The sequence below is a fragment of the Sapajus apella genome, unplaced genomic scaffold, assembly GCF_009761245.1.
Source record: "Sapajus apella isolate SASKATOON/1434 unplaced genomic scaffold, GSC_monkey_1.0 scaffold18, whole genome shotgun sequence".
NCBI lineage: Eukaryota > Metazoa > Chordata > Mammalia > Primates > Cebidae > Sapajus > Sapajus apella.
In genome coordinates, this window is record NW_022436958.1 from 17044380 (window position 1) to 17071126 (window position 26747).

The 26747-nt window shown below is 37.0% G+C and overlaps 1 long non-coding RNA gene across 1 annotated transcript; it reads left to right on the forward strand.

Annotated features, from left to right (window-relative positions):
• Positions 1–2685: 2685 nt before the first annotated feature.
• On the forward strand, positions 2686–26189 carry LOC116556938. The gene is made up of 4 exons (XR_004271267.1): positions 2686–2819; positions 13703–13707; positions 20414–20419; positions 26179–26189. It is a non-coding gene; the product is annotated as an uncharacterized LOC116556938 (long non-coding RNA).
• Positions 26190–26747: the final 558 nt, after the last annotated feature.

Here is a 26747-nt window from a genome sequence, read left to right on the forward strand (position 1 = left end):
TTAACTGACTGAGTTTTGCATGGCTGAAGAGGCTTCCGAAAACTTAAAATCATAGTGGGAGGCAGAGGAGAAACAAGTAACTTCTTCACAAGGTGGCAGGAAAGAGAGAGAGAGAAATCAAAGGGAGAAGTGCCAATTTTAAGCCATCAGATCTCATGAGAACTCACTCATTATCACGAGAACAGCATGGGGACAATTGTCCCCATGATCCAATCATATTAAAGTAGGGCCCTCACTTGACACGTGGGGATTATAGGGACTGTAATTTGAAATGAGATTTGGTTGGGACACAGAGCTAAACCATATTATTCCCTGCTGGTCCCTCCCAAATCTCATGTCATTTTTGCATTTCAAAACCAATCATGCCTTCCCAACAGTCCCCCAAGCCTTAACTCATTCCAGCATTAACCCAAAAGTCCAAGTCCAAAGTCTCATCTAAGACAAGGCAAGTCCCTTCTGCCTATAAGCCTGTTAAAATCAAATGCAAGTTAAATACTTCTAAGATACAATGGGAGTTCAGGCATGGGGTAAATTTTCTCATTCCAAATGGGAGAAATTGGCTGGAACTAAGGGGCCATAGGCCCCATGCAAGTTTGAAACTAAGTGGGGCAGTCACTAAATATTAAAGCTTCAAAATCTGGTTTGACTCCATGTGTCACATCTAGGTTGTATGGATACAAGAGGTGGGATCCCATGGCTTTAGCAGCTTTGCACCTGTGGCTTTGCAGGGTACAGCCACTGAAGCTGCTTTCACAGGCTGGTGGGTGTTGAGTTACTTTGGCTTTTCCAGAAGACTCTGGATATGAGTGGGGACTCTGTGTGGGGGTTCCAACCCCACATTTTCTCTCTGCATTGCTCTAGTAGAGGTTTTCTATAAAGGCTCCACCCTTGCAGCAGACTTCTGCCTGGACATACAGGTGTTTCCATACATCCTCTGAAATCTTGGTGGAGGCTTCCAAAGTTCAACTCTTGTCTTCTGAGCACCTGCAGGCCCAACACCACCTGGAAGCGACCAAGGATTGGGGCTTGTACCCTCTGAAGCAATAGCCCAAGCTGTATCTTGGACCCCTTTAGCCATAGCTGGAGCTGGAGTGACTGGAACCCAAGGCACCAAGTCCTGAGGGTGCACAGAGCAGTGGGACCATGATCCAGATGCCTGAAACCATTTTTTCCTCCTAGGTCTCTGGACCTGTGATGGGAGGGACTGCTGTGAAGATCTCTGATATACCCTGGAGACACTTTTTCCTTGTCTTGGCTATTAACATTCAACTCCTCATTACTTATGAAAATTTCTGCAGCAGGCTTGAATTTCTCCCCAGAAATTCTTTTTTTTTTTTTTTGTATTGCATCATAAGGCTGCAAATTTTCCAAGCTTTTAGTCTTGCTTCTCTTTTAAACATGAGTTCCAATTTCAGATTATCTCTCACAAGAACAGCATGTGGAAAAATACTCCCATGAATTAATTATCTCCACCTGGTCCCATCCTTCAAACCATACCATTCCACTGCTGACCCTTCCCAAATATCATGTTCTCACATTTCAACACATATTCATGTCCTTCCTAACAGTCACCCGAAGTCTTAACTCATTCCAGCACTAGCCTGAAAGTCCAAGTCCAAAGTCCCCTCTGAGACAAAGCAAGTTTCTTCTACCTATAAGCCTGTAAAATCAAAAGCAAATTAGTTACTTTCTAGATACCATTTGGGGGGGAGCTACAGACATTTAGTAAATACACTCATTCCAAATTGGAGAAATTGACCAAATCAAAAGGGCTACAGGCCCAATACATATCAGAAATCCATTAAGGAAGACATCAAACCTTAAAGCTCCAAAATGATCTCCTTTGACTTCATGTCTCACATCCAGGCCAAGCTGATGCAAGAAGTGGGCTCCCATGCTTTTGGGAAGCTCCACCCCTATGGCCTTGCAGGGTACAGCCCACTTCCTGACTGCTTTCTGAGGGGCTGGTATTGAGTGCCTGAGGTTTTTCCAGGCACATGGTGCAAGCTGTCAGTGAATGTACTATTCTGGGATCTGGAGGACAGTGGCTTTCTTTTCATAGCTCCACTAAGTGGGGACCTGTGTCATGGCTCCAATCTCACGTTTCCTTTCTGCATTGTCCTGGTACAGGTTCTCTATGAGGGCTCCACCCCTGAAGTCAATCCTCTCAAATCATACTGCCATTTTACCAATTAAGTTTATGTAATATTCTAGATATACAGATGCTTGGATATACAGATGTTTTTATACATCTGTATATCTCAGTGAGGTGAGATAGTGCCACTGCACTCCAGCTTAGGTGATAGGGTGAGACCCTGTCTCAATAATTAAAAAAAAAAATCAGCACATACAGATGTTTTCATACATCCTCTGAAATCTAGGTGGAGGTTCTCAAAGGTCAACTCTTGTCTTCTGTGCACCTGCAGGCCCAATACCACCTGAAAGCCACCACAATCTTCAGGGCAGCCTCTCCCATCACAGGTACAGAGGTCTAGAAAGAATAAATGATTTCATGTGTCTAGCTTATGGCCCTGCTACTCTGTACTACCTCAGGACATGGTGCCTTGGGTCCCAACCACTCCAGCTCCAACCACTGCTAAAAGTTGCCAAGAGACAGCATAGCATGACCTGATCTTCATCTGAGACCACCTCAATCTGGACTTCATTGTCCTTATTACTATCAACTTTTTGGTCAAAACCATTCAACAAATCTCTAGGAAAGTCTAAACTTTCCCACGTCCTCCTGTCTTCTTCTGAGCCCTCCAACCTGTTCCAACCTCTGCGTGTTACCAGTTTCAAAGTTGCTTCCACATTTTCAGGTTATATTTGTAATAGTACTCTACTCTGCCAGTACCAATTCTCTGTATTAGTCCATTTTCACACTGCTATTAAGATACTACCTGAGATTGGGTAATTTATAAGCAAAAGGATTTTAATTGACTCACAGTCCTTCATGGCTCAGGAGGCCTGAGTAAATGTCCAATTATGGTGGAAGGTGAAGGAGAAGCACTTACCTTCTTTACAAGGTGGCAGGAAAGACAGACAGTGAAGAGGGAAGAGCCACCTTTAAACCATCAGATTTCTTGAGAACTCACTATCACTATCATAAGAACAGTATGGGGCAACTGCCCCATAATCCAACCACCTATAACCAGATCCCTCCCTTGACACATGTAGATTACAATTCAAGATGATATTTGGGTAGGGATGCAGAGTGAAACCATATCAGTCCTTTATAAGAAGACTTAAACTAGTTAAACTGCAATGTGTGTCTCTAAAGAAGAACCTTATTTATTAACAAGATGGTTTCCAAAGATCCATTTTCTAAGATGTAGAATTTAGTTTGGGACAAATTTCTAACTCCTGATGCAGGTAAACTGTAGTAATCTGCATACCTTCTCTTACTAGGTTTCCAAATAAATGTTCCAATATGCAACATACTTTCTGAGCATGTACTCTGTGTCAGACATTTTAGGTATTAAAGAGTTCATGGCGAGGAAGACAAAACTGCTCCATGTGTGAGCTGTCCACTGCTAGACGCTAGATTGAGTTTTCTTAATGCACTAGCTCATTTAGTTTCAGGATCAATTATTTGTCTTAGATGTCTGTTAGAGTTTTAGCAACTTGTCTAAGATTATGCAAACTGCAAGTGATAGAGGTCAGATTAAACATAGGCAGCATGACTTCAGTGCCAAGATGCTCATCTCCTATATGTAGTGTCTACCTCTTAGACAAAGCTTTTTTTCGTTTTGGCTCCAAATGCAATTTAAGCTGTAAAAACATATAGTTGTGGCCCATGCCTGTAGTCTCAACACTTTATGAGACCAAGGTGGGTGAATTGCCTGAGACCAAGAGTTTGACACAAGCCTGGGCAACATGGCAAAACCCTGTCTCTATAAGAAATACATAAATTATCCAGGCAGGATGGCATACACCTTGTAGTCCCAGCTACTTGTGAGACTGAGGTGAGAAGATCACTTGAACTTGGGAGGTTGAGGCTGCAGTGAGCTGAGACAGTGCCACTGCACTCCAGCTTATGTGATATGGTGAGACCCTGTCTCAATAAAAAAACAAAAACAGAAACATGCAGTGTGATTGTTAAAAAGCAGCACATCAAAAACCTTATCCACCATGATTAAGTTGGCTTCATTCCTAGAATGCAAGGCTGGTTCAACATACACAAATCAATAAATGTAATCCATCACATAAACAGAACCAATGACAAAAACTACATGACTACCTCATTAGATGCAGAAAAAGCCTTCAATAAAATTCAAGACTTCTTCATGCTAACCCTCTCAATAAACTAGGTATTGATGGAATGTATCTCAAAATAATAAGAGCTATTTATGACAGACCCACAGCCAATATCATACTGAATGGGCAAAAGCTGGAACCATTCCCTTGAAAACCATCACAAGACAAGGATGCCCTTTCTCACCACTCCTACTGAACATAGTATTGGAAGTTCTGGCCAGGGCAATCAGGTAAGAGAAAAAAATAAAGGGTATTCAAATAGGAAGTTAAATTGTCTTTGTTTGCAGATGACATGATTGCATATTTACAAAACCCCATCATCTCAGCCCCAAATCTCCCTAAGCTAATAAGCAACTTCAGCAAAGTCTCAGGATACAAACTCAGTGTGCAGAAATCAAAAGCATTCCTACACACCAATAATGGAAAAACAGAGAGCCAAATTATGAGTGAATTCCCATTCAAAATTGCTACAAAGAAAAAAATACCTAGGAATACAATCTACAAAGGATGTGAAGAATCTCTTCAAAGATACCTACAAACCACTGCTGAAGGAGACAAAAGAGGACAAAAACAAATAGAAAATCATTCCATGTTCATGGATAGGAAGAATCAATATTGTGAAAATGGCCATACTGCTCAAAGTAATTTATAGATTTAATGCTATCTCCATCAAGCCACCATTGACTTTCTTCACAGAGTTAGAAAAATCTACTTTAAATTTCATATGAAACCAAAAACTATCCAGTTTAGCCAAGAAAATGCTAAGAAAACAACAACAACAACAGCAAAAAAAAAAAAAAAAAGCAAGTTGGAGGCATCACGCTACCTGACTTCAAACTATACTACAAAGCTACAGCAACCAAAACAGCATGGTACTGGTACCAAATCAGATATATAGACCAATGGAACAGAAAAGAGGCCTCAGAAATAATGCCACACATCTACAACCATCTAATCTTCGACAAACCTGACAAAAACTAGCAATGGGGAAAGGAGTCCCTATTTAATAAATGGTGATGGGAAAACTGGCTAGCCATATGCAGAAAACTGAAACTGGACCCTGTCCTTACACCTTATATGAAAATTAACTCAAGATAAAGACTTAAACATAAGACCTAAAACCATAAAAACCCTAGAAGAAAACCTAAGTAATACTATTCAGGACCTAGGCATGGGCAAAAACTTCATAACGAAAACACCAAAAGTAATGGCTAAAAACAAACAAACAAACAAACAAAAAGTCAAAATTGACAAATGGGACTTAATTAAAACAATTTTGCTGAGCTTCTGCCCAGGAAAATAAACTATCTCAGAGTGATCAGACAACCTACAGAATGGGAGAAAATTTTTGCAATCTATCCATCTGACAAAGGGCTAATATCCAGAATCTTAAAGAACTTAAACAAATTTACAAGGAAAAACAACCAACCCCATCACAAGGTGGGCAAAGGGTATCAACAGACATTTCTCAAAAGAAGACATTTATGTGGCCAACAAACATGAAAAAAGCTCATCATCACTGGTCATTATAGAAATGCAAATCAAAACCATATTGAGATACCATCTCACACCAGTTAGAAACGCAATCATTAAAAAGTCAGGAAACAACAGATGCTGGAGAGGATATAGAGAAATAGGAATGCTTTTACCCTATTGCTGGGAGTGTAAATTAGTTCAACCATTGTGGAAAACAGTGTGGTGATTCCTCAAGGATCTAGACCCAGAAATACCATTTGACACAGCAATCCCATTTCTGGGTATATACCCAAAGGATTATAAATCATTCTACTCTAAAGACATATGCACACGTATGTTTATTGCAACACTATTCACAATAGCAAAGACTTGCAATCAACCCAGGTGCCCATCAGTGATAGACTGAATAAAGAAAATGTGGCACAAATACACCATGGAATACTATGCAGCCATAAAAAAAAAGGATGAGTTCATGTCCTTTGCAGGGACATGGATGAAACTGGAAACCATCATTCTCAGCAAACTAACACAGGAACAGAAAACCAAACACTACATGTTCTCACTTATAAGTGGAAGTTGAACAAAGAGAACATCTGGACACAGGGAGGGGAACATCACCAGGGCCTGTCAGGGATTGAGGGGCAAGTGAGGGATAGCATTAGGAGAAATACCTAATGTAAATGATGGGTCGATGGGTGCAGCAAACCACCATGGTACGTGTATACCTATGTAACGAACATGCACATTCCACACATGTATCCCAGAACTAGAAGTATAACTTAAAAACAAAAAACAAAAAACAAAACACTGCAAAATGTAAAGGAAAAGAGAAATTAGATCATATGAGGTGAAAGTAACTGATTTGAAGGCCAGTAGGCAAAAAGTATGGTACTGAATTCTGCTTCTTTGTCCTTTGTCTAGAATCATCTTTACGGCTTTAATTAACCTGTCTTCAGAATAATGCTCCTTACCCAGTACTTATAACTTGACAGGATTACAGAGAACGGCCTTTAATGATGGCTGGATTTGTTATCAGTTTAAATTGCCATTTATAGAAGGTAATATAAATGGTGGTCATAGATAATATAATTAAATATAATAATTAAAATGTGTCTGAAGAGTCATGATGTGCGGGGAAATATTTATATATTGTTCAAGATAAACTTTGGGAATTAAAATGGCCTGACTCATGAAGGAATTGCGTGGAGGATTATATTAAGCTACTGCTGATTTTCAATGACTGTCACAAGAGGGTGAATTTTTCATTTCGTTGTTTCCACTGGAGAACAATAAAATGTCATATCTTTGGCTAAATAATAGTTTATATGTGCATTTCTATATGTTTTTCAGCTTCTTAACTTTGTAAAATATTTGAAACTAAAATTGATCCTTTTGTGTTTCTAATTAGTTGCTGAAATAAATGTCAGAAATATTTTCCTTTTTAGCACAATTTTTTTTTTTTGTTTATCATCGCAAGCATTCCAGGGAGACTCCTTAGGAAAGTTCAGCAGAGGTGTCTCTGGTAATTGACATAGATGTTGTTCAAATAATTTATAGCTTTCCATTAGTGCCTGCCTGCCAGGAATTTGTGTCAGTCTATAAGGACTCATACTAGGTCAGGGCCTCTGTGGTTGTGGTAGTGAAAATCTAGAAATGGGTTCCACCCTTCCTTTGTCCTTCTTGCTCTCTTGTACCACAGTATTTTCTGGTAGCCAACCTCATTTTGCTTCAAACAGGCAGAATGAAACAGAGTGAGTAACTACAAAGGAGAAGGAGACTTTTAGGAGGGAGTTCTGCAGAGAACTGCAGAAAAAAAGAGGAATATGGCTGAAAAGGGTCCCAGGCTGGGACCTCAGTACCTGAAGTCAGTTGACACTGCTGTATGTACTGACTTCTCCATATCTTGTAACTGTGAATACAAAATGGCTCTTCGGTGAGTCAAAATTTCTGTGTGTAGCAGACTCTGCATTTGGAGTCTCTCCTTCTGTCAAAAGCTCCTGGTTTTCTATGTGGAAATGTATTCTTTTCTGTAATTTTCTTATTATTTGAAATCAGGTTTTTAAATACTAATAGATCACCTACTTCTAGTTGTTTTCAATCTCTTAACCCATTTCCACATCTTGTTACCTTCAGGGCAATTCATTTTGAAGAGCTAGGGTACTGATTATGAAGACTGTCTCACAAATGTGGCCTTTCTTTACACGTCCTGTGGGTGCTACATTGTGGTCAATTAGGCTTAGCATGTTAGTATACTCTTCTATTATTTTTCATTTGATAAATTTTAAATTATCAACTACAAATAAGTCCTTTTTTCTTTTTAAAAAATTATAATATGTGAATACCTGTTAGATGTGAACAAGTCAAATAATGAATAATTTAAAAATCAACATTTCTCTGTACTCCCCACTTCTCCAACCTCAATTCTTCAAAAATAATGCCTGTTAATAGTTTGGTGTATATTTTTCAGATTTTTGTAATATAGAAACACACATTGAGTTTAGTGTGTTTTAAAAAAATTTCACAAATAACATAATCAACTGTTTTCTTTTTAATTTTAAAAATATATTTTAGAGACTACTTTATGTCTGCTATGGTTTGAATGTGTCTCCTTCAAAGTTCTGGTTATGGTATTAAGAAGAATGGTCTTAAAGGTGATTAGGCAACAAGAGCTACTTCCTTGTAAACAGGATTATGTCCCCCCATAAAGAGGCTTGATGAAGGGAGTTCATCCCTTTTTGCCCTACTGTCTTTTACCATGAGAGGATGCAGCAAGAAGGCCCTCACCAGATGCTAATTCCTTCATCTCAGACCTCTCAGCTTCCAGAACTATGAAAAATAAATTTCTGTTTTTTCTAAATTATCCAGTCTCAGGTATTCTGTTATAGCAGCACAAAAAGGACTAAGATAATGTCTTTCTCTTTCTCTCTCATATGATTCACTATATACGGCTACTCATTCTTTTTAATGGATGTAAAGCATTCCATAATAAGGCTATGTGATGGTTTATTAATACTTTATTGGTGAGTGTTTGTTCTAGTTTTTGTCATTACAATAACATAGTTTTATATACAAGTGTCAGCATTTTTCCATGGCAGATTCCAGGAAGCAGAGCTTGAGGATAAAGTGCAGAAAAAAGAATTTGATTGATCCTGCCAATTGAAATTGATACAATGTAATTATCAATGTATTAACTATATTCTCATGAAGAGTTTAGGAGAGTACCAATTGCATGCATCACCACCAACACAGGTTATTATTTTTTAAATTTTGCCAAAATGATTGATAAATTACATTTCATTTTTATTTAAATTTGCACCTCTGAACTATTAATGAAGTTAAGCATTTTTTATATTTGTAACGGCCATTTGCATTTCATTTCTGTTTATTCCTGGTATTTGCCTACTTTTGCATGAGACTGCTTCTCTTATGCATACTATCAAATGTATTATATAAAACATGTTTTAGTATTGTGAATATTATTGCTTTGTCTATTACATATTATGCTTTTCTTTCATGCTTTTCACTTACCTTTATACTTTGTTATATTATTTAGAAAAGGTTTATACTTTCATTTACTAAATTTATCAGTTTGTTCTTTTATAATTCTTTTTTTTTTTTGAGTCGGAGTTTCGCTCTTGTTACCCAGGCTGGAGGGCAATGGCGCGATCTCGGCTCACCACAACCTCCGCCTCCTGGGTTCAGGCAATTCTCCTGCCTCAGCCTCCTGAGTAGCTGGGATTACAGGCATGTGCCACCATGCCCAGCTAATTTTTTGTATTTTTAGTAGAGACGGGGTTTCACCATGTTGACCAGGATGGTCTCTATCTCTTGACCTCGTGATCCACCCGCCTCGGCCTCCCAAAGTGCTGGGATTACAGGCGTGAGCCACCGCGCCCGGCCTCTTTTATAATTCTTGAGTTTTTCATTTTATATAGAAAAACTATCCTCTTAAAAACACATAAATTCTATATTTACTTTTAATAATTTTAGCTTTAAACTTATGCTTAATAAATCTATTTATTTTTGTATGATATGAGATAGTGATCTAACTATATGTTTTCTAGATTAATAGCCAGTATTTCCATAAACCATATATTGAATCACCTCTACTTTTGCAAATAATTTAAAATACCCATTTTCCTAAATAAAATGCCCATGTAAAAATACAATATTTTATCATGTTTTCTTGTTCTGTTAATATAGCCCCAAATCTCTAAAAGACACATTGCACATTTAATTTGTAGTTTCTGATTACTAAATTGAGCACCTTCTCTTACGTCCATTGGTCATTTGAATATCTATCTCCCTTTTTATTGGATCTTTTGCCTATTTTAAATTGTCTTCTTTGTCTTATTATTATTGATTGAAGTGAGTTATTTATGTATTCTAGATTTGGTTTCTTTGTGAGCTATATATACAGGAAATATTTTGTATAACTCTGTAGCTTGGCTTCTAGTGCACATTTTTGAAAATAAAAAGAATTCCTTAATTTTAATGTATTTCAATTAATCAGTGTTTTGTCATTTCTTTTTGTATTCTATTTAAAAAATTAGTTTATTTTTCCAGACATGAATATTCTTGCATTGTTTTTCTTTTATATATTTAAATATTTATCTTGTTATTATGTAATAATAATCAGATAAGATCATTTTAAAAGTAATTTTAACTTTCATTTTAGATTCAAGAAGTACATGTGCACGTATTGTACCTGGGTATATTGAGCGATGGTAATGCTTGAGATACAATTGATCCCATCACCCAGTTAGTGAGCATAGTACCCCAAAGGCAGTTTTTTAATCCTTGCCTTTTCCTACATTCCCCCTCTAGTAGTTGCCAGTGTCTGTTGCTCTCATTTTTATGTGCATGACTATCCAATAGCTTCCACTTATAAATGAGAACATGCGGTATTTGGTTTTCTCTTCCTGCGTTCATTTGCTTAGGATATCGGCCTCCAATTTTATCCATTTTGTTGCAAAGGACATTATTTCATTCTCTTTTCTGGCTGGGTAGTATTCTGTGGTATATATGTATGACGTTTTGGTTATCCAATGCACCATTGATAGGCACTTAAATTGATTCCATGTCTTTGCTATTTTGAATAGTGCTGCAATAAACTTACAAATGCATTTTTTGGTAGAATAATTTATTTACTTTTGTAATTCTATATCCAGTAATGGGGTGCTGGATCAAATGGTAGTTTTGTTTTAAGGTCTTTGGGAACTATCTAAGCTGCTTTCCACAGTGGCAGAATTAATTTACATTCTCACCAACATTGTATAAAGATTTTCTTTCCTCAGCAGACTCACCAGCACCTGTTGTTTCTTGAGTTTTTAGTAATAGCCATTCTGACTCACATGAGATAGTATCTCATTGTGGTTTTGATTTTCATATCTTTGATGACTAGTGATGTTCAGCATTTTTTCTTGTTTTTGATTACTTGTATGTCTTCTTTTGAGAAGTATCTGTTCATTTCTTTTGCCCATATTTAAATGAGGTTATTTGTTTTTTGCTTGTTTGATTGTTTACGTTTCTTAAAGTTTCTGGATGTTAAACCTCTGTCAGATGCATAGTTTGGAAAAATTTTCTATCATTCTGTAGGTTCTGTTTACTCTGCTATTTTTTTTGCTATACAGAAGCTGTTTAATTAGGCCCCATTTGTCCATTTTTGGTTTTGCTGCAATTACTTTTGAGGACTTAGTTAAATAAATTATTTTCTAAGGCCAGTGTCCAGAGAGGTGTTTCCCAGGTTTCTTCTAGGACTCTTATTGCTTGAGTTATTACATTAAATTTTGCATCCATTTGCAGTTAATTTTTGTATGTGGTAAAAGGTAGTCATCCAGTTTTATTCTTCTGCTTGCGGTCAACCAGCTAACCTGGCCCACTTATTGAATAGGGATTCTTTGTTCCATTGCTTATTCTTGTCAACATTGTCAAAATCAGATGGCTATAGGTGTACAGCTATATTTCTGGGGTTTTTGTTATGTTCCATGGGTCTATGTGTCTGTTTTTTTACCAGTATCATGTTTTGTTGTTTACTGCAGCTTCCATCACAGTTTGAAGTCAGGTAATGTGATGTATCTGGCTTTGTTCTTTTTGCTTAGGAATGCTTTGACTATTCTGGCTCCTTTCTGGTTCCGTATGAATTTTAGAACAGCTTTTTTCATGGCAGATTCCAGGAAGTAAAGCTTGAGATTGAAGTACAGAAAAAAAAAATTGATTGATCCTGCCAATTGAAATTGATACGGTGAAATTATCAATGTATTGACTATATTCCCACAAAGAGTTTAGAAGAATACCAATTACCTGCATCTCCACCAATACAGGTTATTATAGCTCTTTTTTTTAGTTCTGTGAAAAATGATGTTTGTAGTTTGATAGAAATAGTATTGAATCTGTAGGTTGCTTTGGGCAATATGGCCATTTTAATGATAGTAATTCTAATCTACTAGCATGGAATGTTTTACCATGTGTTTGGGTTATCTATGATTTCTTTCATTAGCATTTTGTAGTTTTACTTGGAGAGATCATGTACCTTTTTGGTTAGATGTAAACCTAAATATTTTTATTATTTGTGGCTATTGCAAATGGGGCTGCATTATTGACTTGGATCTCATCTTGAATATTATTGGTGTTTAGAAATGTTACTGATTTTCGTACACTGATTTTGTATCCTGCATCTTTACTAAAGTTGTTTATCAGTTCCAGGGGGCTTTTAGAGGAGTCTTTGGAATTCTAGGTATAGAACCATATCATCAGAAACGATAGATAGTTTCACTCTTCTTTTTCTATTTGGATTCCTTATATTTACTTCTGTTACTTGACTGTTCTGGATAGAACTTGGTCCTGTACTATGTTGAATAGGATTGGTGAAAATGGGCATTCTTGTCTTGTTTCAGTTCTCAAAGGAATGTTTTCAGGTTGTCTCTAGTTTTGTCATAGATGGCACTTATTATTTTGAGGCATGTTCCATCAATGCCTAGTTCATTGAGGGCTTTTATCATGAAGAAATGTTGGGTTTTATTGAAGGCTTTTTATGTGTTTATTAAGAGAGTCATGTAATTTTTTATTTTAGTTTACGTGATGAATTATATTTATGGATTTTCATCAATTGAACCAACTTGCACCCCAGGAATAAAGCCTACTTGCTCTTGGTTAGTTTACTTCTTGATCTGCTACTGGATTCAATTTGCAAGCATTTGATTGAGAATTTTTGCATCTATGTTCATCAGGAATATTAGCCTGTAATTTTTTTTTTTTTTTTCATTGTGTCTTTGCCAGTTTGGTGTCAGGGTAATACTCGCTCCGTAGAATGATTTAGGAAGGCGTCCTTCCTGCTCAAATTTTTGCAATAGTTTCAGGAAAATTAATATTAGCTCTTCTTTGTACATATAATAGAATTTGGCTATGAATCCATCTAGTCTGGGAATTTTATTTCTTGGTAGTTTTTTTTTATTACAGATTTAATACTGGAACTTGAAGTTGGGGTCTATATAGGATTTCAGTTTATTCCTGATTCAATCTTGGGAGGTTATGTGCTTCCAGGAATGTATCCATTTCCTCCAGGTTTTCTAGGTTGTGTGCATAGACATTTATATGATAGTCTCTGAACATCCTTTGTATTTCTGTGGAATTGGTTGTAATATCACCTTTGTTGTTTCTAATTGTACTTATGTGGATCTTCTCTCTTTTTTCTTTTCTTTTTTTTTTTTTTTTGTTATACTTTAAGTTCTGGAGTACATGTGCAGATCGTGCAGGATTTTTACATAGGTGTACACATGCCATGGTGGTTTGCTGCATCTATTCTCCTGCATCTACATTAGATATTTCTCCTAATGTTATCCCTCCTCAATCCTCCCACCCCCTGCTATCCCTCCCCTAGCTCCCCCACCCCCCCAACAGGCCCTGGTATGTGATGTTCCCCTCCCTGTGTCCATGTGTTCTCATTGTTCAATACTCACTTATGAGTGAGAACATGTGGTGTTTGGTTTTCTGCTCTTCTATCAGTTTGCTGAGAATGATGGTTTCCAACTTCATCCATATTTCTGCAAAGGACATGAACTCATCCTTTTTTATGGCTGCATAGTATTCCACGGCTTATATGTACCACATTTTCTTTATCCAGTCTATCACTGATAAACAGTGCCACAATTAACATAAGTGTCCATGTATCTTTATAATAGAATGATTTATAATTCTTTGGGTATATACCCAGTAATGGGATTGCTGGGTCAAATGGTATTCCTATTTCTAGATCCTTGAGGAATTGCCACACTGTCTTCCGCAATAGTTGAACTAATTTGCACTCCCACAAACAGTGTAAAAGCTTTCCTTTTTCTCCACATCCTCTCCAGCATCTGTTGTCTCCATATTTTTTAATGATCACCATTCTAACTGGCGTGAGACGGTATCTCAATGTGGTTTTGATTTGCATTTCTCTAATGACCAGTGATGATGAGCATTTTTTTCATGTTTGTTGGCTGCATAAATGTATTCTTTTGAAAAGTGTTTGTTCATATACTTCACCCACTTTTTGATGGGGTTGTTTATTCTTGTAAATTTGTTTAAGTTCTTTGTAGATTCTGGATATTAGCCCTTTGTCAGATGGGTAGATTGCAAAAGTTTTTTCCCATTCTGTTGGTTGTCTAATGATAGTTTCTTTCATTGTGCAGAAGCTCTTAAGTTTAAGTAGATCCCATTTGTCTACTTTGGCTTTTGCTTATCTAGCTAGTGATTTATAGATTTTTCTTTATGATTTCTAAAAACCAACTTTTTAGTCATTTATTCTTTGTATAGACTTTTGGGTCTCAAATTCATTTAGTTCTGGTTTAGTTTTAGTTATTTCTCTTTTTCTGCTAACCTTAGGGTTAGTTTGTTTTAGTTTTTCTAGTTACTCTAACTGTGCTGTTAGATAGTTAATTTGAAATCTTTCTAACTTTTTTAGGTAGTTGTTTAGCACTGCAAACTTTCCTTTAACACTACTTTTGCTGTATCCCAGAGATTTTGGTATGACATGTTTTTATTCATTTGTTTTTATTTATTTCAAATATGTTTTTAAATTTTTGCCTTAATTTTGTTGTTCACCCAAAAGCCACTCATAAGTAAGCTGTTTAATTTTCATGCAATTGTTTTACTTTAAGTGATTTATTTAGCAATGGTTTCTATTTTTATCTCACTGTGGACCAAGAATATAGTTGGTATGATTTTTTTTTTTTGAGTTTTTGAGGCTTGTTTTATAGCCAAACATGTGGTCACTCATAGTATGTTCCATGAGCAGATGAGAAGAATTTATATTCTGTGGTTAATGTGTGGAATATTCTGTAGATGTCTATTAGGTCCAATTGGTCAAGTGTGAAGTTTAAGTCCACAATTTCCTTGTTAGTTTTCTGTCTGGATGACTGGTGTAATGCTGTAAGTGGGTTGTTGAAGTCCCCCACTATTATTGTGTGGCTGTCTATGTCTTTTCATAGGACTAGAAGTATTTGTTTTATGGATGTGGGTGCTCCAATGTTGGGTGCCTATGCATTAGAATAGCTAGGTTTTCTTGTTTAATTGAACCCTCAGTCACTATATTATTTCTTTCTTTGTTCTTTTGCACTGTTAGTGGTTTAAAGTCTGTTGTATGTGATATAAGAATAGTGACTCCTGGTCTTTATCTTTTCTTTTCTTTCTTTTTTTTCTGTTTGAATGATGGATCTTTCTCTAATCCTTTACTTTGTTCCTATAGGTGTTGTTGTATGTGAGATGAGTCTCTTAAAGACAGCAGATAAATTGGCCTTGTGTAGTTTTTTAAAACCAATTTGAAGTTCTGTGCCTTTTAAGTGGTGGCATTTATACCATTTATATTTAGTAATGATATGTGAGGTTTTGATACTATCATGAAGCTGTTAGCTGGTTGCGTAGTAGTTTCAAATGTGTGGTTGCTGTATAGGATCTTGGGCTATGGACTACATATGTTTCTGGGGCAGTACATATTGTTCTTTCATTTTCAGATATAGCAGTCTCTTAATGCTCTCTCGTAAGGCTGGTCTACTGATAACAAATTCCCTTAGTCCTTGCAAGTCTAGAAGAGATTTTATTTCTCCTTCAGTTATGAAGCTTAATCTAGTGAGATATAAAATTCTTAGTCGAGATTTCTCTTTTTTAAGAACGCTGAAAATATGTCTCCAATCTTTCCTGTCTTGTAGGGTTTCTGCTGAGAGTCTATTGTTAGCCTGACAGAGTTCCCTTTGTATGTGATCTGACATTTTTCTCTAGCTACTTTTAAGACTTTTTCTTTAGGTTTGACCTTGGACAGTCTGGTGACTATATGTCTTGGTAATCTTCATTTCATATAGTTTAACACAGGTTAGGTGATATATAGATATTTACTTGACTAGCAAGATTAGAAAAATTTTCTTGATTTATTCCTTCAAATGTGTTTTCTAGGTTGCTTACTTTGTCTCCTTCTTTCATGTGAATGGCAGTGATTCTGCCATTTAGTTTAGTCATTTTACATAATCCTATGTTTCTCAAGTAATTTCTTCATTTAAAAAATTTTTAAAATTTTTTTCTGACTGGGTTTGAAATTCTTTCTTCTGCATGGTCCAGTCTATTGATAAGGTTTTGATTGTATTTTGAAATTTCTTAAGTGAGTTTTCAATTGCAAATACTCTAATTAATTTCTTTTTAAGACATTTATCTCTTTCTTCATTTCCTGAATTGTTTTAGAAGCTTCTTTGTGCTGACTTTCAATGTTGTCTTGAAATCATTGCACTTGCTTGCAATTCATGGTTTGCATCCTTTATCTGTCATTTCTGAGTTTCTGTTTTGGTTAGGGATAATTGCTGGAGAGCTAGTTTGATCCTTTGGTGTTGTCACTGCATTCAGATTTTTTTTTTTTCTTTAGGACAGGCTCTCACTCTATCACCCAGGTTGGAGTGCAGTGGTGTGATCACAACTTACTGCAGCCTTGACCTCCCTGGACTCAGGTGATCTTCCCACTTCAGCCTCTCAAGTACCTGGGACCACAGGTGCATGCCATCACAGCTGGCTAATTTTTATATTTTTTGTTGAGTTGGGGTTTCACCATGTTGCCTAGGGTGGATGAAACTCTTGGCCTTAAGCAATTTGCCTACCTCCGCTTCCCAAACTGTTAGAATTACAGGCATAAGCCACTGCACCCAGTCTCCAGACATTTCACAGTGCCTGATTCTTGCATTGGTTTCTTCTCATCTGAGGACACTGGCACTTCTAATTTTTGTAGTTATTTTCATACAAGTAGGGTTTTTTCTTTTCCTGTAATATTATTGTTTCTTTTTCTTTTCCATTCCCTTTCATTCCCTCCCTAGATGGTGTGACTATAGAGGATATTGAGCAGAATCTTTTGGCCTTGCTCCTATAGCCCTATGCACTTCTGTCAATAGGTTTTATATTGGGCTGTATGGTCCAACCTATAAGCCAGTAGATGACACTTATGGGTAAGTGCTAGCTTCAGTCAATGCAAGTGAACATATACTTCATTATTGTTTACTAAGACCTCTCTGTTTCCTCAGAAAATGGGGTAATTAATGGAAGGCTCAGTGGTCTGAGCTCTCTGCTCAGCCCCAGGGGGACAGTAAAGAGATGAGTGGGGTCATACAGGGCTGGCCCATCTACAGTTTCCCTGATGGCAGGCACTAGCAAGTAAGGGAGACTTCCGTGGGCAGCCACCAAGTGCCAAGAGCTCTGCCTAGTTATAGAGCTGAGAAATCTCCTCTGCCCAAGCTCTTTGCATGGGGAGGGGCACAGCCTACATGCCTAATCCAGGAGAGTGAATGTACCAGATACCTGGAGATCTGCCTTAACACAGAGTGCAGGGGACCCTGCTGTACTGTAATATGCACAGAAAGGATGGGGCAGTTTAAGATGCTAATCTAAGTGAATGGGATATGCCTGGTCATATGTTGAAGAGCCCCTTCCCCCTTAACCATGATCTCTGCACTGGAAGAGTGATTTGGCTCAGGCTGCTGATTCAAGTTAGTGAGTTCTCCAAATGCCTGGAGATCTGCCTGGGCATGGAGTGGAGAGGGCCCCACTTTACCACTATCTCTTCACAGGAAGGATGGGCTAGCTCCAGCTGCTCAATCAGGCAAGCAGATGTTCCGCATGCCTGGAGATCTGCTTGGGCATGGAGCAAAGAGGGCCCAATTTACCACAGTCTCTGAACAGGAAGGGTAAGGCAATTCTGTCTGCTTATCAGGGAAATTGGGTACTCTAAATACTTTGAAATGTAACTGGGTGTGAAGTGGAGAGAGCCCCTGCTGCAGCCTGGGTGTAGCACTGAGAGGACTCCATTGCACCACAATTTATACTCATGAAGGCTGGGGTGGCTCAAGCTGCTAAACCAGATGAGTAAATGCTCTAAATACCTGGAGATCTGCCTGAGTGTGGAGCTGAGAGGGCCCTGATGCATCATGATTTATGCCCAGGGATGGCAGGGCAGCTCAGGATGCTGGTTCAGAAAATCAGTGATTTGAATGCCTGGAGTTTTGCCTGGGGGTGAAAGGAAGAGAGCCCTACTACACCACAATCTCAGGGAAGCTGACTGGAGCACCCAGAAACACACACAGATTTGTTCTACGTTGCCAAGCTGGTCCTGGCTGTAGCTCTTGCTGCCCAGGAGAAACTGGAGAAACTGCAGCTGTAGCAGATAGCTTCCTGCTACAGGCCTGCAGTTTGGGAATGCACAATTTCAGCATCTACTGCTGAGGCACTTTCCACAATTCTGGCTGTGGTTTTCCCCAGAGCAGATCTTACTCCAGAGCAGGGACCTCAACCTCTGGACTGAGACAAAAATGCCTGCATGATCATGTTGCCGGGTCACTAAAGAAGGGCTGTCTTTATTTTATATGCACTCAGATTAAAATGGCATCCCAATCTTTGTCCTCATTCTGGAAAAATTCTTGAAGCTTTTCCTGGTGTCTTTTATCCATCACAGTGTTTCTAAACTTCTCTCCAAGTTAACTTTAGGGCTTGAGGGAAAAAAAGTGTCCTTCATCAGCCTGGATTGCTTGGCTCCCCAGTGGAAAGGTGAGTCACAGAGGAAGACTCTTGGACTCTCTCATGCACTGGGGAATCACTCACTTTTATTAGCTGGATGCTGTCATGAGGGATGCTTGCCTAAATTATCCTTTCTGGGGTCTATGGTGTCCTTCATAATTCCATGAATGGATTCCTACTTTCCTTCCTAAATTAAAGCTCTCAGAACTGATCTATTTCCAAGTGACTAAGATACACTAAGGCTTCTAATCTGCCCTCTTGGGCAAAAAAAGGTTAATTGTTAAATAATAAACACATTTTTTTGTGTTCTTATATATACATATGTACAAATATGTTGTATAAGACTGTTCTCATCTTGCTATGAAGAAATATCAAAGACTGGGTAATTTATAAAGGAGATTTAATCGACTCACAATTCCACTTGGAGATTTAATCGACTCACAATTCCAATTCTCCCTAAGGGGATACCTTAGGAAACTTAAAATCATCTTGGAGGCACCTCTTCACAGGGAAGCAGGAGAGAGAATGAATGCAAGCAGGGGAAATACCAGACACTTATAAAACCATCAGATCATGAGACTCACTCATTATCACAAGAACAGCATGGGAGAAACTGCCCCCATGATCCAATGACCTCTACCTTGTCCCACCCTTGACTTGTGGTGATTATTATAATCAAGGTGATATTTGGGTAGTGACACAGAGCTAAACCATATCATATGTATACATATACATACCTACATTTACATCCTCTTCTTTATCATTACATCTTCTTTACCTCTTTCATGTTCCTTCTGATTTTCCCACACCAAAGAAAATGAAATTATGTAGAATTAAATTGTGAATGTTCAATATTATTGAAACTGCTACCTAAATATAGGCATTAACAGGTCAGAGTAGAAGAAAATGTTAATATTTACACAACAATATGTAAGATGTATTTTATAAATTGACATTTATTCATATAAAAAAGCTCTTATTAAATTAGTAAGTGTTGGATGTATTATTAATAGTACAGAATATATACTGCAAATTGAAAATCCATTGCCAAGAGCAGCTCAGTCAGGAGACTCCCACCCAGGTGGTCTGAAGGTGTTACAAGGCAGTAAGAGGTGGACACCCAGATAGCCAACAGAGTGGATCTACTCTGGGGACCAACAGCCTGAGAGCCTACGGAGCTTGCAGCTCTTCAGGACTGAAGGCTCTGAGCAGAGATTCAGCCACACATTTATTTGCTCTTTGACAGGTGATTCTTATTAATACACGGGTGTTCTATATACACTCTTATTAACACACAGGTGTTCTACATATACACATAACTCAGGAATATACCAAGTAGGCAGCTGTTACCCACCTACCACTAATCACAACCTATACGGCATCCTCCACAAAGGAGCCATGGGGGCAGGGTAAACTTAATGTTTCTCAACAGTTCATATCATACTGAATGTCAAAACAATACAAGCAATGCTATTAAAGATGGGAGTTATTGAAGAACATCAGCAGTTATATTATTTATAATTTTTAAAAATACTAGCCAATGCAATTAGACAAGAAGAAAAATAGGTATGAATTTTAGTAAAGGTAAAATTATCATTGGGATTAAGTGATATGTTTAGTTATTAGCCAATGCAATTAGTCAAGAAAAATATCAAGCTAGAAGAAAAGAGTGAACCTTAACATTATTATTAAATGTTATGATTACACCAGTGAAACACAAGAGAGTAAATTTAAGAATTGTTGCAAACAGTAGGATGTTTATGTGGCAATTAAAAATTGTGAGAATATACAATCACTAATAGCAGAAAGAGATGGTCAAATTGGCTTATCAAAACATCCAGTAACTATATAAGCAAAACTTTAAAAGTGCTAGGAAATGATGTAAATAAGAACCCTGCCTTGAAATAATAGAAAAGTCTAACCCATTGAACTGTAGAAGGCTTTATATTGTAAATGTGGCAATTTTCCCTAAGTCATTAATGATAGAATTAGTAACATTTATAGTATTTATCTGTTACCAGGCATGGAGTTAAATTTATACTTTTTTGTTTCTCCATAATCTTTACAATACTCATGAAAAAGTGAAATTATTATGATTTTTTATATAGATGAAGCAACAGAGTCACAGAAAGTTTAAATGGCTTTCTTATGTTCACACAGCTATTAATAACCCAGAGAACCTAAGTATGCCATATTGTCCCTCCAAATTGTCAGATTTCATTTTGTATTCAACAAAAATTCATTTAGAATATGAGATTAGCTAAGAAAATTTAGGAGGAGTAATGTGAACAATTACATTTGTTTGATATATATTTACATGCTAACGTATTTTACATAAGTCTAGAAATAAAAAGGCAATTTAATGAAACAGAATGGAGAGATAAAAAATAGACACCAGTGCATGCCCTTCAGAATATGAACAATTTCAAAATAATGGAAAAAGCTTCAAAAATCATATAATAATTTTTGGGTATATCAACCAAGTTGTATATCATTACACCAAATGGAATCACAAACGCAAATGATACTTATATGTAAAAAGTGAAAGTAAGTCATGAAAATAAGTGTTTGTGTAAATTTATAAATAATCTTGAGTGGAAAAAGTCTTTCTACAAATGAACCAGTATCCAGAATTTATGAATAAAGACTGATAAAATTTGTTTTAAAATGATTTAAAACTGCTGAGAAAAAAAAGAAAACAAACTTATAAGTGCAATCAAAATCCAGACTATGAGAAAACATACAATTTAAAAGGTAAAGTTTATTTATTTGCCAACACTTAAAAAATATAATTTCCTTATTTAAAAAACTCTCCCAAATTAAAAAGAAAATGAGCCAATGTTAGTTCACAGAAAAAGATTAACAAAGGCTGATAAAATATTTTCAACTTCACAAATAATGAAGTCAGATTCTGAAATGGGAGAAGTTCCCTAATCCCACTCAAGGGCATGCAATAGTGTGTATGGCTCATTTCTTTGGGGCTCAGCTGATCATACTCCTAGGGAAGCATGCAGATGGACAGATCATGGTGATTGCCAACCCATGGCAGCTTCTGGGGCTGAGTGTTTATAGCCTCCGAAGCTCCAGTGGGCATGTGTTACGGTGCCACTCTCTGTTTTGCCCTCTGCAGGCCACTTGTGTTAATCAGCTCTGTTAGACCCTCTGTCTTATCACAAGGAGAGAGGGCTTTTTGTGTCTAGGGTTCTTGCAGTAGTGTACCAGAAAAATTGAATCACATGTGGGATTGGAGAATGATTGCAAGGGTTTTTAATGACTGGTGGAAGTAGTTCTCAGGATATGGGTGCGGAGCCAGAAGGGGAATGGAGTGGGAAAGTGGTCTTCCCCTGGGGTTGAGCCACTCAGCAGCCTGCCAGTCTCTTCTCCCACTGCCCCCAGCTGAATTCCATATCATCTTGGTGTCAATGGCCTGCATTTGTTGGTGCCTGTCAGTGTGCTCTTCTGCTCCTCTCAATGTCCAGGTGCCTGTGTGTTCTTCTGGCATGTTCCTCTCAACATCCAGCCACTTGTGTCTGTGCCTGCTATAGTCTTGGGGTTTTTAAAAGCACAGGATGGGGGCATGGCAAGCTAGAGTTATTTTGGAAATTGCAACATTTGGGTGTAAAAACAGAAATGCCTGTCCTCACCTAGGTCCATGGGCATAGGCCCGAGGGTGGAGCCCTTGCCAGGGATCCCACCTTTCTCTGCCCAGCACTTCCCTGTCCCCCTCCCATGTCAACTCCATTTGCCTCTCCTCAAATTGTCAGAGATTAAACAGTAATGAAGAGGTCGTGAGTGAATGGACACTCATAGACTGTTGGAGGGATGGGCTACTTTCTGTGGCATAGTTGGTAAAATCCACCACAACTTAAAATTGACATTTCTGAGCTCTTCTACTTCTAGAATGGATCCTAGAGATAGAGCCTCACACATATGCAAAGATTTGCTTGTCACAGTAATGTTTGTAATAGCTCAAAATTGTTAAAAAATGATGGAAACTGAATTATAGAGTAGTACATAGATATTGTAAAGAATATGCCATATGTGTGTTTGCCATACATACATATATGGATATGTATACACTGTATAGTACACGTTTTCATTTATGTGTGTATGGTAGTCCTGACTTATCCACTGTTTTGCTTTCCACTGCTTCAGTTACCTGTGGTAAACCATGGTCTGAAAATATATTTAAAATTCTAGAAATAAACAATTTATAATTTTGAAGTTGCACACCATTCTGAGTGGCCTGCTGAAATCTCACACTGTCCTACTCTATCCTGCCTGGGACATGAATCATCCCTTTGCTCAGCCTGTTCACTCTGTGTATGTCTCTGCTGTTAGTCACCTAGCAGCCATCTTGCTGAGAACAACTGTCATAGTGTTGGAGTGCTTGTGTCTAAGTCACCCTTATTTTATTAAATAATGACTCCAAAGAGCAATAGTAGTGATGTTGACATATTGTTATAATTGTTCTATTTTATTATTAGCTATTATTGTTCATTTCCTACTGTGCCTGATTCATAAAGTTTATCATAGGTATGTTTTTATAGGAAAAAACTTCGTAAATATAGAGTTCAGTGCTGTCTATGGTTTCAGGCATTCATGGGGATCTTGAAATTCATCACCCATGGATAATGAGGGACTATTGTATTTATATTTATATACTTATAATTTATTTTATATAAATAGCTACACATAAAATATTAGTATCTATATACATGAATGTTATAAAAAGTCTTAGAATAAAAATTTTAGGATTACAGTTGTAACCAGCAGTAATAATTTCTGGGGTGTTGCTGGAGTTTTGCATCCCATTACTTGTAGTTTTATTCCTATGACTCTTTGGATTTCTTTTTACCATAAGTGTATGTTCATTTTTATAATTAAAACTCTAGTTAAACATTGATTCTCTTTTCATTTAGCTCAAGACTATATTGATTTTACCCTTCAACTTTAATTAAGCCTCTAATCTGTATTCACAATGGTGGGTTGGATCATACCCTGGAGAGAGAGCAGAGGGGATCTTTATTATCTTATCCGATGACCTAATTTCTTCATACACTATTAACTTTGTCCTCCATCACTAATAATAGAAAAAATTAATTTTTATCGAGAATCTGCTATACGATAGACATTTGGTTGAAGGGTTTATCTGTATAATTTAAGCCTCACTACATCTATTTGGAGTAGTAATAAGAGCCCCATTTTATAGATGATGAAACTGAGGCTCAGATGGTTTTAGCAACTTATCCCAAAGTAGTTGAATAAAAATCTAAGACAGAGCTAATGACCTTTCATTACTTTCTACTGCCAATCTTGGTGAATTATTTAGGATTTCTGTGCATCGGTCCACTTTCATGGGAATAACTCTACATTTCTTGTTAACTTTTCGATTTATTCTCTCTAATGAATACAATCTGAGAAGATACTTTTAAAATCATTTGAAATACAGACCATAGTATCTCAGAGGTTGCATCTCAAGTAACTTCAGGGACAGACAGATGAATACAGTGGGAAGGAGCTAAACTGCAGGCCAATTTAAACATTTCTGGGGTCCAACTTAGAACCATGAGCTGCCATGTGGGACCTCTCCACCAAATGCAATAAAATAATACCTAAGAATCCTGTGTTCACGTTTTCTTATATTGGGAGGCCATACAGGATGATGGTTAGAAGCATGAAAATGGAGTAGGATATACAATGGATCAAAATCCTGGCTACCTCATTTACTAGCTCTCTGGCCAAAGGCACTTGCTTACTTCTGCAAAGCTCGTTTTCACCTCTGAAGTATTTTAGCAAATTAATTTCTTTTTAAAGAAATGTCTATCCTTGCATTTTTATAATTCCTTTCTTAACTCTAAAGTCACCTTACTATCTATGCAAAATCAATAAACAGGGACCTTAGTGTTTCTGATTTTCAATAGATTGCTTTGCTCAAAAATTGTTAGCTATTTTTATTACTGATATTATTTTTAGCTAAGAATTTTGGTATGAAACAGGCTAGCCTTGAACTTCATCCAGGCAGCGATGTTTGTAGTACCAAAAGGATCTTAGAGTATGGCTGTTTCACAAAGAAAGCATTATTTGAAATTAAAGTTCAAGAACCATTCCCTATATGGTTTTTGTGGGTATTTAATTTTTAAAAGGTGATTTACTCTCTGAAATTTATTAAAGAATTTTGGTGGCACTGATTACCAAAAAGCTGTTACAATTAAAAAAGTTGCCTCAGAGTAAGAATCACTTTATTATATATCATCACTAAACTGTCATTAAGTACCTGCTGTGTTGTTAATAATGAATAATACCAATCTTCTTATTCTGTTTATTGTGCACTTCTGTAACTTTAAGTGACAGAACTTTTTTTCCACGTTCAGTAATTTTTGTAGAATAACTATTGAGGACAAGACCACGGCATTTTCTTTAAAAATTCCTATGTATTAACCCCTATGTCCTTTAAAAGCCTCATTTTGTACCTTGCATGGAGTAGTGTTTTAATAATTTCTTTAGTAAAACTAATGACATACTTCAGTGCTACAAATTTTTATGTAAGAGAAATCCAGTATTGGTTCTACTCAGTGTTACCCATTTGTGAAAATACAACCCAATGATGTTGCAGTTAATTATCATATAGTTATGTAAATGTAACAGGAAAAATGCTATTTTCTATACTGTTCACTATGAAATTTAGCAGATCTAAATCTAGATATTGTTTTACATTTTCCTTGTCTTTGTTATTGGATTATTAGAGATTCTTTAAATGTCTTAGCCAAAATAACTTTGCGTTTTCTCGAAAAATAAACAAAGCTGACCTCCGTGGATTTGACAGAGGTTTAAAGATCCACTAATACTGACTGTGGCCACTAGTCCTAATCATGATTGTTAATCAGGCATTTTGATAGAAATAGTAAGGGTAAGATAAAAGAGATGCGAGTTGGGTTCTAATTACAGAATGATGTAGCATCTGCATCATTTCAGAAAACAGCCCAGAAGCTATTGTTATTATTATAGCAACGTTCATATAATATGCTGCATCTTGAATTTTAGGTTAAAAAAAAAGATATCAACATTTATCACTAATTCATGGGAGCTGGAGGCCATGACTTATCCATTGTTTTACTCATAACCTAGTATCACATAGTAGAATACAAAGCAATAACAGTATTTTCAACACCACCAGCTTTAAAATATTTCATATGTGAACTTTTCCTTTCCTTTGGTCAGTGCTAGAGCTTCACCTCCCCAGCTTTCATCCCCACCACCATGCTGGGCCAGGGGTTACTCAAAACTGGAAGGTGGCTCCTGCTTCTTGAGATGGAACAAAAGGCATCACCCCTCCTCCTGCTCTGGAGCTTTTGGCAGATGGAATAAAAACTACGTCCATTGCATAATTTTTAGATATTTGCTGCCAGGCTACTTATATTCAAAAAGGAAAAAAAATGACTTCCTATGGACCAAGAAATAGTGTTAAAACTTTCAAACGTGTATACAAATATGAATTGTCTGGCGACATGAAGCGAAAACACCTACCATTTGACTGAATTTAACTGGGTGGGGGTGTGTCTTTGTATGTGTCTTCACATGCATGTGCAGTGCTCTGTCTAGCCAGTTCACTATGAATAGTAGCAGTACTTTCCCGGAAAGGAGATGTATGAAACAAAAAGCATTTTAAAAAAGGAAATGCCCTACCCACAGTGCCAGTTCATAACAAAACTATCTTTGATTTTTCTACAAGTGTTTCTGGTGCTTGGTTACACTTCTATCCGTGTTTCAAATGAATGTAATCATAGTTCATACATCATTAGTAATTTATATGTCACTCCAATGAGTAGTTTTCTGAAGCACATCACTGTAGGCCAAAGGATATGAACCATTTAGCTATTTCACCTCCAATTTTCTCTCCTGGAGGCAGTAGGTGGCAAGGGGGTCAACAGGGCAAAAGTGCCATCTATGAACTTGGCTGAGAAAAGAAGAAAGGGTATCTTGTCTGTAATTATAGT